We start from the raw sequence: 16,655 nt of genomic DNA on the forward strand, positions 1-16,655 counted from the left end.
TACTGTGTATAATGTTCTGGTTCTGCTCATTTCACTTTCTATCAGTTCATATAAGTCTCCCCAGGTTTTTCTGAAAGCATCCTGCTCATCATTTTTATAGCACACTAGTATTCCATCACAATAATGTACCACAACTTTGAACGTGAGTTACATCAGTTCAATCATTTTTCAGTCATATCTGACCCTGTGGGTTTTCTTGGCAAATATACAGGCTATATAATTTATATTTGAAGTGTACTGCTGCATAAATAGTCCGCTAGGTGGAGCAGTGACTATTACTGTGTTTCCATTGAAATTAAAAAGACGAGTTCAAATTTACCCCCAAAGACTTACTAGCTATGTGATCCTGGGTAAGACATTTAACCTTTTGCAGCCTCAGTTTCCTCATGTGTAAAATGTAGCTTATAATAGCACCTAGTTCACAGGGTTTTTTGTGAGAATAAAATAAGATATTTGTAAGGTACTTGGAGACCTTAAAGTACTATGTAAATGCTAACTATAGTCCTATAGAATCTAAATATAACATTCAATTGTGCTTAACTAGAACACATGACCTGCCAAGCAGAAATAATAGAATCTACCCTAGATCTTTGGTGATGGCTCTTTGGCCTGAGACAAGAATTCTAGTAAGGGTATAGTTCAAATAGAGATGGGTGGTGAAGAAAGGGTCTGTGTAATTAGAAGATATGAAATGGAAGAAAAAACATAGATCCTTTTATTCTTGCTTCCTTTGCTCTCCTGATGCTCAAAAACCTTAAGACATAGTAATAGTGGTGCCAACCAGAAAAATGACACAGAATTCAGACTTGAACAGTCCAGATCCAGCAGCTCTAAGGTCCCTAAGACTGTCCCTAAACATATTCTGTGTTTCAAAGACACATGAAAAGTAACTCCAGAAGGGGAAGAACAGAACAGAAGGTGAAAAAACAAAATAGAACAGGAACAAGAGAAAGCAGGGTTGACTACCTTACAGGGAATAGAGTCTGGCCTTGGAACAAAACCCCAATTCAGGAAGGAGAGATAAAGAAACATATACAGAGAGACGCCAACCAGTATTAAAAATTGTTGAAAATCAATTCATAACAACTTCAAGAAAATACTCAAAGGGGGGAAAGTATTATCTACAACATCTACATAAATATCTATAATAAATGAAGCAAGAGTTTGTCTTCCAAATAAAACCAAAGCTCTTGAGGAATTGGAAGTAAAATAAATAGCTTAGAAGAAAAAGTGGTAAACCTTACCAAGTAAAGGACTCCCTGGAAAATAAAAAAAGAATGAACATAAATCAATGGCTTCATGAAAAAGAAAAAATATTAGAACAAATTCAAAAGACTATAAACAAGAAGAAAATATAAATGTATCTGATATTAAAAAACATGGCTTGTAAGTCCTACCTCGTGTTTGTCTAGCAGACCAAGGAGCTGAAAAAATCCATTTTATTGATAATTGTTAGGCTTCTCAGCAGTGCAATGAACCAAAACAATTTCTAAGAATTTATGATAGAAAATGTTCTCCACATCCAGAAAGAAGAACTAAATGAAGATTAAACCATGTTTCTACTTTTTGGCTGTTTTTTTTTCTTTTTTGAGATTTTTTCCCTTGTGTTCTGATTCTTCTTTCACAATATAACTAATGCAGAAATATGTATAATGTGATTGTACATATATAACCTATATCAGATTGCTTTCCATCTTGGGGAGGGGGGGAGGCAAGGGAGAGTGGGAGAAAAATTTGGAACACAAAATCCTATTAAAACAAATGTTGAGAATATCTGTACCAGAGCAGTGCTAGAATTAACTCAAATGAGCTGGCCAGAGCCTAGGGTTAAATTGTCAGTCTGAGCATTTACACCTTGGATATTGGTAAACTAGAAATCAGGGCTTGATGCCTATTTTTGTTGATCATCTAAACTTAAGAAAGTCATGAAAAAAAATGTTAATAATACAAAACAAAATTAAAAGCATATCCTGTGTAAAAAAATTTTGGACTCCTTGAAAACCATGATTTTTTAAAAACTTTCATATATTTCAAGAAATCAATTCAATCAGTAAGTATTTATTAAGTTTCTACTATGTACTAGACACTGTTAAGCCCTGGGGATACAAATAAGAACAACTAAGACATCCCCTTCCCTGAAAGACCTTACAATCTAATGGGAAAAGACAATACACAAATGGAAGCTAGATTTATTGGAGTTAGAGTCAAAGAAAAGATAGAGAAAATCTACCAATCATCTCCTAAAAGTAAAGGCCAAGTTGTGAAGGACCTTAAAGGCCAAACAAAGAAGTTCCTATTTTATCCTAGAAGGAATAGAAGTTGTTAAGGTTTAATAAGGATAGAGTACCATGGTCAGACCTGCACTTTAGGAAAAATATGATGTTTTGATCCAGTAATACCACATTTGGCCAATACCTTTCAAAAGAGTTCAAAAAAAGAAGAAAAGGTCCTTTCTGTACAAAAATATTCAGTCACTCTTTCTTTGGTAGCAAAAAAAACCTGGAAACTGAGAGGATATGTGACTGAATATTAATGTGCTAAAAGAAATGAGGAAAACAATGACTTGAAAAAGACATGGAAAGACTTATATGAATGGATGCAGAGTGAAGTGAGCAGAATATGAAAAATATATTATACCATGACATCAATATTTAAAAATGAACAATGTTCAGGAATGTTCTAAGCTAATGAAGAATGAAGTAAACAGAAACAGAACATTTTATACAACATTGTAAAAAAGAACTTTAAAATCTGAAAAAAGTATGATCTATGCAAGGACCATTCATGATCCTAGAAAAATTATAATGAACACACCATTATGGAGATGTGATAGACATAGGGTGCAGAATGTGAAGTACATATTTTTATGTACAGTCATTGTTTTGCTCAATTGCATATTTTAGGAGATAGTTGTAGGTTTTTTTTCTTTTTCCAAAGGAGTGAGAGAGGGAAAGAAAATATATTTCTGTTAATTTCCTTTAAAAAAAGGTGAGGGGCTAATTCAGATGTGAATTATTACATGAACTTTCAGATGAAGTCACTGTCCTATTAGTTTTACTTAGCTGTTTTACTTTGTGACAAGAAACTGCTCATGAATCAGGAGTAATCTGTAACATAAAAACAAAACACATCAATAAAACTGAAAAGTGTAGAAATTGGAAAAAATCACTCTAGCATAATTGTTGCTTGTATCATCAATTCCTATTGAGGAAGATTTTTAGAGAGGGAAAAGACTTGTGGCAGAGAGATCAATTAGGAGACTACTACAAAAACTACTAAGTTCAGTAAACAAAGGCACTTACCTTGTACCAAGGTGTTCATAGTTCTATCAAATGTTACTAGTCCCGGAACAATTACACGATTTATATCATTGTTTTAATCAATAGTTCTTATTGTTGTTAAGTCATTTCAGTTGTGTCTGAGTCTTCATAACCCTATCTGTAGTTTTCTTCGCAAAGATACTGAAATAGTAGTTTGCTGTTTCTTCTTCAACTCATTTCACAGGTGAGGAAAGTGAGGCAAACAGGGTTAAGTGACTTGTCCAGGGTCACACAGCTAGTCACTGTCTGAGGCTAGATTTGAATTCAGGAAAATAAGTCTTCCTGACTTCAAGCCTGGTGCTCTATCCATTCTGCCACCTATATGCCAATCAAAAGTTCTGTAGAATGGGAAAAATTGGATTGTAGCTCAATGCTTCTAGATTCAATTACCCATACATGAGAGTCTAAAACATCCATGAAGTGAAGAAGCATGACACATTTCTTTTAAGAAAATGTAAGCAACAGAAGTTCAGTTTCTTATTCAAGTCTATTTCTTTTTCTTTCTTTTACCTTGAAATGTTTGTCGGTGACTGTTAAGTTAACGATTATATATGTATGTAATAGAAGTCCCACAGCCCATCGGTAGGTAACTCTCCTCATCGGTAGAGATCAATGTTCTGAGCAGAGCTAATGAGATTAAGAAAGAGGAAGACTTTCAGTTTTTGTTTCACTTGAGTCTCTTCTAGTTGTTTCAGGCATTTCTACCTTCTAGCTTCAAGAGAGAAGATGGAATAGGTCAACCTCACTTCAGGTTACTTTAATAAAAAAAATCTCTGAGAACAAGATGACATCAGAGAAACTGACAATCTCTATCATGTTCCTACCCCTAGCACCAGAAACTTTGGGGATATTCCCTTTGAATGAGACCCAGGACACACACTCTCCCTCCCCCTTCCCACTTCCACTCCCCCTCTGGGAGAACACCTTCACTCTGTATTATCTGGTAAATATTCCATACATACATACTCTCTCTGATGTCTATTTTGCTATAATGTATATAAACAGGCTTCTTAGCTAATTCTTATATCTATTATAAAACTGGTATTTGGTGGAAAGGAATTCAAGCCTTGTACATAAACTTTGGGGTCCTGCTCTCCCCTCAATTTGTGAAACAATAAGAAATCAGATTAAACCTAAAAACTCACATACCCAAGACTAACAGTATTTAAATGATCAGTTATAATTCTAGTCCAATCCCCATGCCCACCCCCAGGAAAGTACAGCAGCTTCTGGCCCCTACTTCCTATAACTGTACTGGCAACAATTAAAGTTTCCTTTGGAAAAGAGTGGAGGGAGAAGATGCTAGGCATGTCTATTCTGCCTCCTTCTGAGCCATACAATGACACCCTATGCTATATGTGGAGGACAATTCCTTGCTACAACAAGTTTGTATAAATACACATTTGGATATCTGTATGTATATACTTTTTTTTTTCAGGGCAGTGGGGGTTAAGTGACTTGCCCAAGGTCACACAGCTAGTAAGTGTCAAGTGTCTGAGGCCAGATTTGAACTCGGGAACTCCTGAATCGAGGGCCGGTGCTTTATCCACTTCGCCACCTAGCCACCCCCTGTATATACTTTTAATAACAAGATACCACTGTTATCTTGGTAAAAACTGCCCAAACTGTCTATGCCTAAGAAAATATTCAACCTGTGTAAGTCTGGCCTTGATAAAGCAGTATTAGTCAGGGCAATTGGCATAGTAGGCAATAATCTAGTTATATTACTTTTTAAAAATTCTAATTGTCACAATAGATGCAGAAAGATTAGAACTTTAAAAATCTATTCTAAATTCAACTTTCTCCTATGAGACATTAAAATTTTAAGTTTGTGAAAGTAAACAAATCAGCTCAGACCTGAAACATTTGTTTGTCTAATTTCCTAGGTGCTATCCTTTCGGTGCATGTATGATACAGTTGGTATTTTGGAGTCCCTTGTGCTAAACAATGCATAGACCACTGTAAATTAGACAGAGGGAATCTGATTCAGTTGTTGGTAGAAAGCCTGTATCTTCATATGCTTATGTTTAGTTCTTCCTTGTTTAATCTGTAACATACACTATTCTTGGGAGCTAAGTCCTTGGGGCCTGATCCTGAATTGATTCTGAATGCAAAATTCCAATTAAAGTCTATGTAAGTATACCACCCATTACAATAAATACGATATTTGTTTATTTCTTAGGCAAAACTTCCAAGGGTTTTTTTTCCTTCTGCCTCTACCCCAGGTGATTTCACACTATCCTGTAAGGTACCTCTTAGATTTCTTTAAATAATAAACTATGATCAGGATAGAAATATTTCATTTGCATTTGTCCCATGAACTCTAGACCCTGGCCCCAACACAATATTAGGGCAATAGCTTTCTGAGGCACTAAAAATAACAAAAGATGAAAAGACGCTGCTTTATAGGAAACTGGACAGTAGAGAGTAGAACAAGTCCTGGACTTGGAATCAAAAGATCTGGATTAAGTCCTTAATTTACCACTTTGTAGCTGCAAAACCTTGCTCCCTCTCCAGGCTTCATCTTTATCATCTGTAAAGTGAGAGATTTGGCCTAGGTCTAAAAGGTCCCTTAGAGCTCTGAAATTCTGTGACCATATGTTATAAATGTATTAGTCCAAGAAATAAAACTCCAAAGTACTTCTGGAGAATTGGTGTATTTTAAAAGTTGTATTATAATGCATTACACCAGACATCCTTTATTAAGCCCTATTTTATGATTTATTAAAGCATGAAGGTGACCCTAGGTTCTCTAAGGCTATGTCAGCAGAACAGAAGGCCCAAAAGGTCCTACCGAGCTAGAAAGGCTTCAAGAATAAGCTCAACAAAAGATTGCATAACTATTTGTCCTCTGAGGACGGTCCAGCTAAATCCACCACTGGTGAAATAAAGGCGATCAATCAATTACCAATCAAAACACCAGTATTTACTCAGCACCTAGTACAGAACTTCACTGTACTGGGTCCTGTGCATGATTCAAGAAAACTAAATGGCACTGTCCACAAGTTAACAAATGTCATTGAAAGATAAGGGTCGGGACAGCTAGGTGGGACAGTGGATAGAGCACCAGCCCTGGATTCAGGAGGACCTGAGTTCAAATTCAGCCTCAGACACTTAACAATTACCAGCTGTGTGACCCTGGGCAAGTCCCTTAACCCCAATTGCCTCACCAAAAAAAAAAAAAAAGATAAGGGTCACAGAAATGAGACATTTAGTGAAAATTATAAAGTATATAATTTAGTACTGAATGGAATAAAGTTTAAGTGCTGTTGGAATTCAAAAAGGGGAGCCAGGGGTCACTTTACAATGGGGTAATTGGGAAAGGAATTGTAAAGGGGGTGGTTCTTGAGCTGAGGCTTGAAGGACAGGTTTCATTTTAGTAACCAGAGAGGAAAGAGGATGAGTAACATAAAGAAGTCCAAGGGAAGGGATTGGAAGATGCTTGAGCAACACTAAATTTATGTAAACTTTCTGTCCCCACTTGGAATCCCCATCTCCCTCCAATATAGCACTTGTTGCTGTCCAGTCATTTCAGTCATGTCCAACTCTACATGATCTCATTTGGGGTTTTCTTGGCAAGATAATAGAACAGCTGCCATTTTCTTCTCCAGCTCATTTTATATTTGAGGAAACTGAATCAAAAAGAATTAAGTGACTTGCCCAGGGTCACACAGGTAGTAACTGTCTGAGGCCAGATTTGAAGTGAGTCTTCCTGACTCCAGACCCAGGACTCTATCCACTGAGTCACCTAGCTGTCCCTCAAATATAGCACAGTGCTTTATATATACTAAACATTTAATAATAGTCTGTTGAATTAGGGTAAGCCATCAGCATGATGACTTGGCAAAAGGGTTTGTTTTGGGGAACAGTGGAATATAACTGATAGGTAGTGGACAGGGGTCTTGAAAATCAGGTCAAATAATTTTCAATCACAGGATCACAAATTTAGAACCAGAAGAGATGTTAAAACAAACATATACTTCAACTCTCTCATTTTAAAGAGGAAGACACTGAGGTTTATATAGGTTATAATGACCTGCTCAACATCTCACCTGTAGTAAGTGGAGAAGTGGATTTGAACCTAGATCCTGATTCCAAATCCAAGAGTTTTTCCATGGCACCACACTGCCTCCCAACTTTGGTTCAATACAGTGACAGTGAGCCATACACATATCTGCCACTGCTACTGAAATTCTATGTAAAAAGAAAGGACTTTTCTGAGTGGTAGAGTGGAGAGGGAGATAGTCTTAGAATCTAAGCCTAGCATGTGCAAATCAATTAACAGTGACCAAAACTCTCTAAGACTATAAGTTACATATCAGTTATGGATCTGTATTAATAAAAGAAGTTGTCCACACGGATGAATCCAAGGATCCAGAACTAGTGGCTGGGTGGGGGGAGAAAATGCATGCAGAAATCTAGTTCTTTGGGAAATGTACTAAGCTTCTGTATATGCTAAATTTAAACCCAACAGAATAATGACCAAGAAATGTAATGGAAAAACTATAGAAAGTCACTTCCTTTACTCCTGTGCTGCATAAAAAGTTAGAGAGAAATGTGTGGGAAAAGTCAGTCATGTCCAGAAAAACAAGCCCATATTCCAAGCTCAACTATCAAAGGGCCAGAGGTACATGTGACTCTAGTCTGGATAAACCAAAAGTAGAGAGCCCCCAGAGAAAAGCCCAAGCTTGGGACTTCAGGAGCACTTGAATGATATTGACCATCACAGTGAAGACAGAGGTCATAAAAGGAAAGCCCAGACGGAGAGTCTCTGAGGTCTCTGACAGTCAGTCCTCAGATGACAGAGACCTGAAGCTTCATTTCTCTGAAACTCAAAGATCCAGCACTAACTTCCAAGGGTGAAAATGAGCATAGAAACCAAGGGAATTCTGGGATGGATCAAGCAGGGCCAACCATTCCATTCAAAATCTCAAGGGGAGGTAAAGTCTGACCCTTAGACAAAGCTACAATGAAAAAACTAAAACTAGAGTAAATCGAAGAAAATATCAAATAATATCAAAAATTATTTTAGAGGATTTGCAGGCCACAGAAGGATGCCTGAACAGAAGGAAGATCACCCAGCTCCCATATACCTACTCCAGCAAAATCCCAAAGTTTGAAGCAGACTGAATAATAATAAATAAATCCAATGAGAAACTATTGTAAGTGGCTTCTCCCAACCCAAATCTGTACAAGAAGGCAGCCAGAAACCCACTCACAATAGAAAAAAAGGTGGCCAACACTAGCTCAGAGTAGCCTCACAATACAACCAGACACAAGCATAGACACTGTAGCCTAAAAGGCTCTATGACTGGAGATAAGCAGCAAGAATAGAAAGACTCTTTGTGAATCTGAAGTTCCTGGCACCCTGTCCTGAGGCACCAGAGATGGTCCTGAATATGCAACACGTTGAATGTCAAAGACCTAGGAATGATAATAGTGGAAGAAATATCCAGAGCAAGATCATTAGAACCAACCACCCTACCCTAAAAGCACCCCAGGGGGTGAAACATGGCACTGGCATAAAGGGCCAATCAGGAACTCTAAGATTAGAGAGATAAATAAAACAAAGAAAATACCAGATGTTGTCAAAAATTATATAAGAGAGCTCCAAAACGGAGCAAATAATTCAATAAGAACTGCAAGCAGAGACTTAAAGAAAAAATAGACCTTCCAACACAATTTTATAAATACCTAAAAGAAATGAAGATTTTTCTTTTTTTCTTTTTTTAATCATAAAAGTATTTTATTATTTTTTAGTTACATGTAAAGATAGTTTTCAACATTTGTTGGAGAAGCACCTTAGAGTGGTACCTCAGAGTTGTTTTAATTTTCATTTCTCTAATCAATAGTGATTTAGAGCATTTTTTCATATGGCAATAGATAGCTTTGATTTCTTCATCTGAAAACTGCCTGTTCCTATCCTTTGACCATTTCCTTTTTTAATCATAAAAGTACTTTATTGTTTTCCAGTTACATGTAAAGATAGTTGGGGGGGGGGGTTTGTTTGTTTGTTTTTTTGTTTGTTTTTTTTTTTTTAGTGAGGCAATTGGGGTTAAGTGACTTGCCCAGGGTCACACAGCCAGTAAGTGTTAAGTATCTGAGGCCGGATTTGAACTCAGGTACTCCTGAATCCAGGGCCAGTGCTTTACCATTGAGCCATCTAGCTGCCCCGTAAAGATAGTTTTAATATTTGTTTTCATAAGATTCTCAGTTCCAAATTTTTCTCCTTCCCTCTGTTCCCTCCCCCCTCCCCAAGACAGCAAGCAATCTGATATAGGTTATATATGTACAATCACATTAAACATATTTCTGCATTAGTCAGGTTGTGAAAAAAGAATCAGAACAAAAGGGGAAATCCTCAAAAGGGTAAAAACAAAAGTAGAAAGAGCATGGTTCAATCTTTATTCAGAATCGAAAGTTCTTTTTTCTGGATATGGAGAAAGTTTTCCATCATGGGTTCTTTGGAATTGTCTTGGATCATTGCGCTACTGTGAAGAGCTAAGTCACAGTTGATCATCATACAATGTAGTTATTACTGTCTACAATGTTCTCCTGGATCTGCTCATTTCCCTCAACATCAGTCCACTTAAGTCTTTCCAGGTTTTTCTGAAATCTGCCTGCTCATCATTTCTTTTTTTTTTTTAATTTTTTGTGGGGCAATGGGGATTAAGTGACTTGCCCAGGGTCACACAGCTAGTAAGTGTCAAGTGTCTGAGGCCAGATTTGAACTCAGGTACTCCTGAATTCAGGGCCGGTGCTTTATGCACTGCACCACCTAGCCGCCCCTGCTCATCATTTCTTACAGCACAATAGTATTCCTTTACATTCATATACCACCACTTGTTCAGCCATTCCCCAATTGATGGGCACTTCCTCAATTTCCAATTCTTTGCTACCACAAAGAGAGTTGCTATAAATATTTTTGTATATATAGATCCTTTTCCCTTTTCTATGATCTCTTTGGGATACAGACCTAATAGTGGTATTGCTGGGTCAAAGGGTATGCACAGCTTTATAGCCCTTTGGGGATAGTTCCAAATTGCTCTCCAGAATGTAGATCAGTTCACAAATCCACCAACAACTCATTAATGTTCCAATCTTTCCACAGCTTCTCCAACATTTATTATTTTCCTCTTTTGAATATTACTCAATCTGATAGGTATCAGGTGGTACCTCAGAGTTGTTTTAGTTTGCATTTCTCTAATCAATAGTGATTTAGAGCATTTTTCATATGGCAATAGATAACTTTGATTTCTTCATATGAAAACAGCCTGTCTATATCCTTTGATCATTTCTCAATTGGGGAATGACTTGTATTCTAATAAATTTTATTTTGTTCCCTATGTATTTTAGAAATGAGTCCTTTATCAGAAATACTAGCTGTAAAAATTATTTTCAAGCTTTCTGTCTCCCTTATAATTTTAGCTACATTGCTCCTGTTTATACAAAAACTTTTTAAATTTAATGTAATCAAAATCCTCCATTTTGTATTTCATAATGTTCTCTATCTCTTGTTTGGTCATAAATTGTTCTCCTCTCCATAGATCTGAGAGGTAAACTATTCCTTCCTCTCTAATTTACCTATGGTATCACCTTTTATGTCTAAATTATGTACCCATTTTGACCTTATTTTTGTGTAAGATGTAAGATGTTGGTCTATGCCTAGCTTCTGCCATACTATCTTCCAGTTTTCCCAGCAGTTTTTGTCAAATACTGAGTTCCTATCCCAGAATCTGGAGTCTTTGGGTTTATCAAACAGTAAATTACTATAGTCATTTACTACTGTCTCCTGTGCCTAACCTATCCATTGATCCACCACTCTATTTCTTTCATTTTTTGTGGGGCAATGAGGGTTAAGTGACTTGCCCGGGGTCACACAGCTTGTTCAGTGTCAAGTGTCTGAGGTCGGATTTGAACTCAGGTGCTCCTGAATCGAGGGCCAGTGCTATATCCACTGTGCCACCTAGCTGCCCACCACCACTCTATTTCTTAGCCAGTACCAAATATTTTGATGACTGCCACTTTATAGTATAGCTTAAGATTTGGTATGGCTAGCCCACCTTCCTGCGCATTTTTTCATTAGTTCCATTTATATTCTTGACCTTTTGTTCTTCTATGTGAATTTTATTATTAATTTTTAGCTCTATAAAATAATTTTAGATAGTCTGATTGGTATGGCACTGAATAAGTAAATTAATTTAGGCAGAATTGCCATTTTTATTATATTAATTCAGCCTATCCATGAGCAATTGATATTTTTCCAATTATTTAGATCTGATTTTGTGTGTGTGAAAAGTGTTTTGTAATTGTGTTCATAGAGTTCCTGTGTTTGTCTTGGCTGGTAGACTCCCAAAGAATTTTTTCAAATGAAATAAAAGCTCTTGAGGAAGAAGTTGGAAAGAGAATAAAATAGCTTGGAAGAAAAAGTGGTTGGCTGAATAAAGTAAAGGAAGTGAAAATTAGAAGAAGAAAAAAAACAAATCAGTGATTCCATAAAAGATAAAGAAATATTAAAACAAAATCAAAAGGATTAAAATAAAGAAGAAAATATAAAATATGTGGTATTAAGGACAACTGACATGGAAAACACCTCAAGAAGAGATCATTTAAGAATCACTGGGCTCCTGAAAAACCATACTAAAAAAACAACCAAAATTAAAAACCTGGACACTGTATTTTAAGAAATCACAAATGGAAACTCCTCAGATCTATTAAGAGCCAGAGGGAAAAATAAAGACAGAAAATTCTCCAATCACCTTCTAAAAAGGAACCTCAAAAGGAAAAGTCATAGTGATGTTATAGCCAAAAATCGAGTTCTCACATCAAAGAAAAAATACTATAACCATTCAGAAAGAAGCAGATCTAGTACCAAGGGTCCAAAGTAAGTATCACACAAAATCTAGGAGATTCTCCTATAAATCAGAGGTCTTGGAATACAATGTTCCAAAAGGGAAAAGGGAATGTCATCCAACCAAAAATAACACCCTGAAAAGCAGGATATAATCTTTTTTTTTTTTTTTTTTAGTGAGGCAATTGGGGTTAAATGACTTGCCCAGGGTCACACAGCTAGTAAGTGTCAAGTGTCCGAGGTCAGATTTGAACTCAGGTACTCCTGACTCCAGGGCTGGTGCTCTATCCACTGCACCACCTAGCTGCCCCCAGCAGGGTATAATCTTAAAGGGGAAAGTGGATCTTTGCTAGAATAGAGGACTTAAGACAAGAGATCACAGAACCCCAGAAAGAGAAATATAGTCAAACAATTGTAAGAAGCTGCACAATGATATTGTTTAAATGTTCTATTGTATAGAAGAAATGTTTCGCTTCAGAACCTTAATATCTTAAAAGGAAACTGAGAGATTAAAATAATAAAAACATAGGAGCTGAGTGTAGATTGCTTCTATTCTTAGGGTTTAAGGAAGAGAAGAGTGTAGGAAGGGAAAAGGGAAAACTAGTGAAGAAGGAGGGGCATCTAAGTGGATCAGTGGATAGAGTGCTGGATTGAAGCCAAGAAGATTTGTCTTCCTAAATTCAAATCAGACACTTACTAGCTATGTGACCCTGGGCAAGTCACTTAAATCTGTTTGCCTCGGTTCCTCCTGTACAATGAACTGGAGAAGGAAATGTCAAATCGCTCCAGTACCTTTGCTAAGAAAACCCCAAATGGGGTCACAAAGAATTGGGTATGACTGAAATGAATGAACAACAGTGAAGAAGGAAGAAGGGAGTGAAACTAGCTATTTCTCATAAAAGGGGTATGAGAAGAATATACAAACATGAAGGAAGGGATGGAAGAATAGGTAATAGATGAATCTTACTCTTACGTGAAAAAGATAAAGGAGGTTTGAATACATACATATAAACTATTGTAGAAATACATCACACTAAACAGAGAAAGAAGGGATGGATAAGGGGAAGAGAGAGGGTGCTTAAGAGAAAAGGTCGTACATGAATGAGAATAGCTGTCAGGAAAATAATCTTCCTGATCCTGAAGAGGGCAGTAACAGGAGGAAAAAAGAAAAGAAAACATAATCTAAGACAGTGCCTTAGGTTATCTCTGTTACAATTGGGGAGAGGCTGAGGAGCAAGGGATAAAAAGAAAAGAGGGGGTAAAAAAAAGCCAGAATCTAAGAGGGTGCCCATCAGTGGGGAATGACTTAAATTGTGATACATAAAGGTGGTAGATTATTATTACACCATTAGAAATTACAAAAGAAAATTTTAAAGAATCTTGGGTGGTATGAACTTATGCAGAGTGAAGTGAGCAGAATCAGGGAAAAAACAGTTTTCAAAGACTTAAGAACGCTAAACTATGCAGTGACCAACCATGTCTCCAGATGAACTAGGATGAATAATGTTTACAAACCTTCTGAGAGAGGAGTAATGGAGTGCAAATTTGGCAAGACACATTTTTTTTTGGTCATGGTCACTGTGTGGGTTTTGCTTGACTATGCTTATTTGTTACAAATTCTTTTTTTTTCCTTCTCAGTTTTTAGTGGTGGGGAAGGGAGAACAAGTGTTAGCAATAGTGATTATTATTATTGTTCAGTCATGTTCAATTCTTTGTGACCCCCTGGGCCATACTGTCCATGGGGTTTTCTTGTCAAAGATACTGGAGTGGTTTGAAATTTCCTTCTCCAGTGGATTAAGGCAAACAAGTTAAGTGACTTGCCCAGGGACATAGAGGTAGTAAGTGTCTGAGACCTGATTTGAACCAAGGTCTGCCTGACTCCAGGCCCAGTGCTCCATTCCCTGAGCTACCTAGCTGTCTCAGCAATAGTGATGCCTTCCTGCCCCCTCCCCAACCAGAGAAAGACTGAAATATTTTAAGGGCCTCAAAAAAAAAAAAAAACAGAAAATAGTTCAGAAGGAACCCTAGGCAAGCAAGACAATTTTGAATGTGTGAAATGTAGTGTATGCGTGAGTATTTGTGTGTACACTTGCTTTAAATATATGTCTATATGCACACAGAAATTACATATCTACCATATATGTATGTATTATATTATATTTATGTAATCCATGTGTATATATAAAGCCAGTAGTATGAAATAGAGCTTCATTGTTTCATAATGTTATTTTTTGAGTTTATGTTAAAAATTACAAATTTTAAAACAGAGAAATAAGTGGGTTACACTAGATTGTTGGTTCTCAAAGTGTAGACAGGAACCTCTGGATCCACAAAACTATTTCAGGTAATCTGTGAGGTCAAAACTATTTAATAATAATAACAATAATGTCTTATTTTATAATATAGTGCATATTGATAGATGTGACACATAGAAACAAGAAATCTTTGGTGTTTTTAATAATTTTCAAAAGTGTGGAGGGGGTCTGGAAACCAAAAGGTTTAAGAACCAGTGAACTAGATGACCATCTGACTAATAATACCTCCAACTCTAACAATCTATGAATGAACAGGGACTTTAGTGACATGAAGTCATTCCATCATTCCACAAATTTCCTGCTACTATAATTATTTTTTCCCTTTACAGACTTATCTTCCATTGGTGTACTTTTCTCAGCCTACTCCTCCACAATACAACCTAGCTTTTCCTCAATAGAATGAAGTGTACCTAAATTTGCTTTTATTGAATTTTGTTTTGTCGGTGAGGGGAGATCTAACAGTGCTAATAACAGAAAAGGTACAATAGGAATATCGCTTTTAAAGTTTCAAGAACTAATTTAGTCTATCCCAGTTCCAATCTAAATTATTTGAAGGCTAACTCCAACTATGTCATAACAGCCTGCTACTTTGGGCTTGTTACCACTACAATCCATTACAACGAAGCAATTCACAATCCTACAGAGAATCATCGGTTATTACGGGGAAAAAATGCAGTTATCTCAAATTCAAGTTGGGAGGCAAGTATCCCTTTTCCTTTTAGAATGTATACTCTAATCACAATTCTACTTTCTTTGAAACAACAATTCATACATATGTCTCTCCTGAAATGGGGAGTAGGATGAAGAGAAATTGGGGGCTGGGTGGGGAGAGGGGTGTGTCTAGCTGACTAGGCTTGTTTCCCAGCGCTCTATAGAATGTGGTCAGAAATTCTGCTTCTGGATTTTGGAAACAAAAAACTGATGGAATCTTGCTTTAGGGGGAAAATACAAAGCAGGGGTGGTTTGGCTTTTTGTTTTGTTTTGCTGCAGTTAGTACAAAATTTAGGCTGTCTAGAGAAGGCTTTCTACCAGTTTACGGTGCCCCTGCCTGCAGCTCCTATTCCTTTTCTACTCACCCCCTTACCAACACCTCACCACCACCCCCGCACTTTGTTCCTGAACTCCCTGGCTGCAAATTGTATCTGCACTGACCTACACCAACAATATCTTTACCTCCTGCTGCAACATGCTCAACCGTTGAATTGTGCCAACTGTCCAGAACGCGTGAATTATGCATCTCTTTGGAGAGATTTCTACAAAAGAAAAGCCAAAACTAGCCCGAGAAAGCGACTTTTTCAGTTGCGTCTCTCGCCTAACACAAAAGCCGGACCATGTGCAATGTGCCAGCTGGTAACGGGGAGAGGGAGAGATGCAAAAGGATGACGTGACGCGCAGCCGCAGGCCCCTCCGACAAAGCCCCAGGAAAAAGGAGCCCTGTCCTGCAAGCCACCCACCCCTGTCTCTGCCACCGTCCGCGCTCAGCGGCTTCTAGCCTGAGAGAGACAGTGCTCCGTCTCGCCCAACGCCACCCAGGTCTTTCTCTACAGAAAATCCACCCCATCCTGCCCCGAGTCTTGGACGTTCCTCCCAGAGCAGCGTTCCTCTCTGGGCTGCCCAGAGAGCCCTGCCTCCGGCGGGCAGGCACAAGGAGGGGCGCTCGCACCCCGCAGACCTGCCTGCGCTCTACCACCAGACCTTACTGAACAGCTTCCTCCGGCTCTGGCTCCACCACCAACCCGCCAACCCGGACTAGGCGGACGGAAGGCGGGCGGGCGCACACGCACAGACACGCAAGGTCGCTTGTTCTGGATGCTGGTGGAAGATGCGCTCCCTGAGGCAAGCCCCGGTCACAGCCCTGAGAAGGAAAGAAAGAGAAAGGCACTGACACAAATGATTATGAACAGAAACCTAAAGATAAAAAGGCATAGCTCTCGTCTCAGCTTACTCAACAGTTGCTTATTGGTACAAATGTTCACAAAATTCTGAGGGCATGAAATTTTTATTAGTACAAAGTAATTTGCCAACCTAATATTAAAGTTATTTCTTGAAATCATATAGACAGGGATACCTTGCTCAATTCTCCCTCATCAAATTCCTTACATCTCCCCTTTATGATTACCACATACTCCTTGGAATCATACGTATCTGTGTACTTTCCCCTCATAAGGT

The 16,655-nt window shown here is 37.8% G+C and overlaps 1 long non-coding RNA gene across 1 annotated transcript; it reads right to left on the reverse strand.

Moving 5' to 3' along the window:
• Nucleotides 1-3,541: 3,541 nt before the first annotated feature.
• On the reverse strand, nt 3,542-15,901 carry LOC122725516. Its single transcript, XR_006352743.1, has 3 exons — nt 15,660-15,901; nt 3,831-3,947; nt 3,542-3,658 (listed from the first exon to the last, which is right to left on the reverse strand). It is a non-coding gene; the product is annotated as an uncharacterized LOC122725516 (long non-coding RNA).
• Between the last annotated feature and the right edge of the window lie 754 nt (nt 15,902-16,655).

This window comes from Dromiciops gliroides, chromosome 4, assembly GCF_019393635.1.
Source record: "Dromiciops gliroides isolate mDroGli1 chromosome 4, mDroGli1.pri, whole genome shotgun sequence".
In the NCBI taxonomy this organism is placed as follows: Eukaryota; Metazoa; Chordata; class Mammalia; order Microbiotheria; family Microbiotheriidae; genus Dromiciops; species Dromiciops gliroides.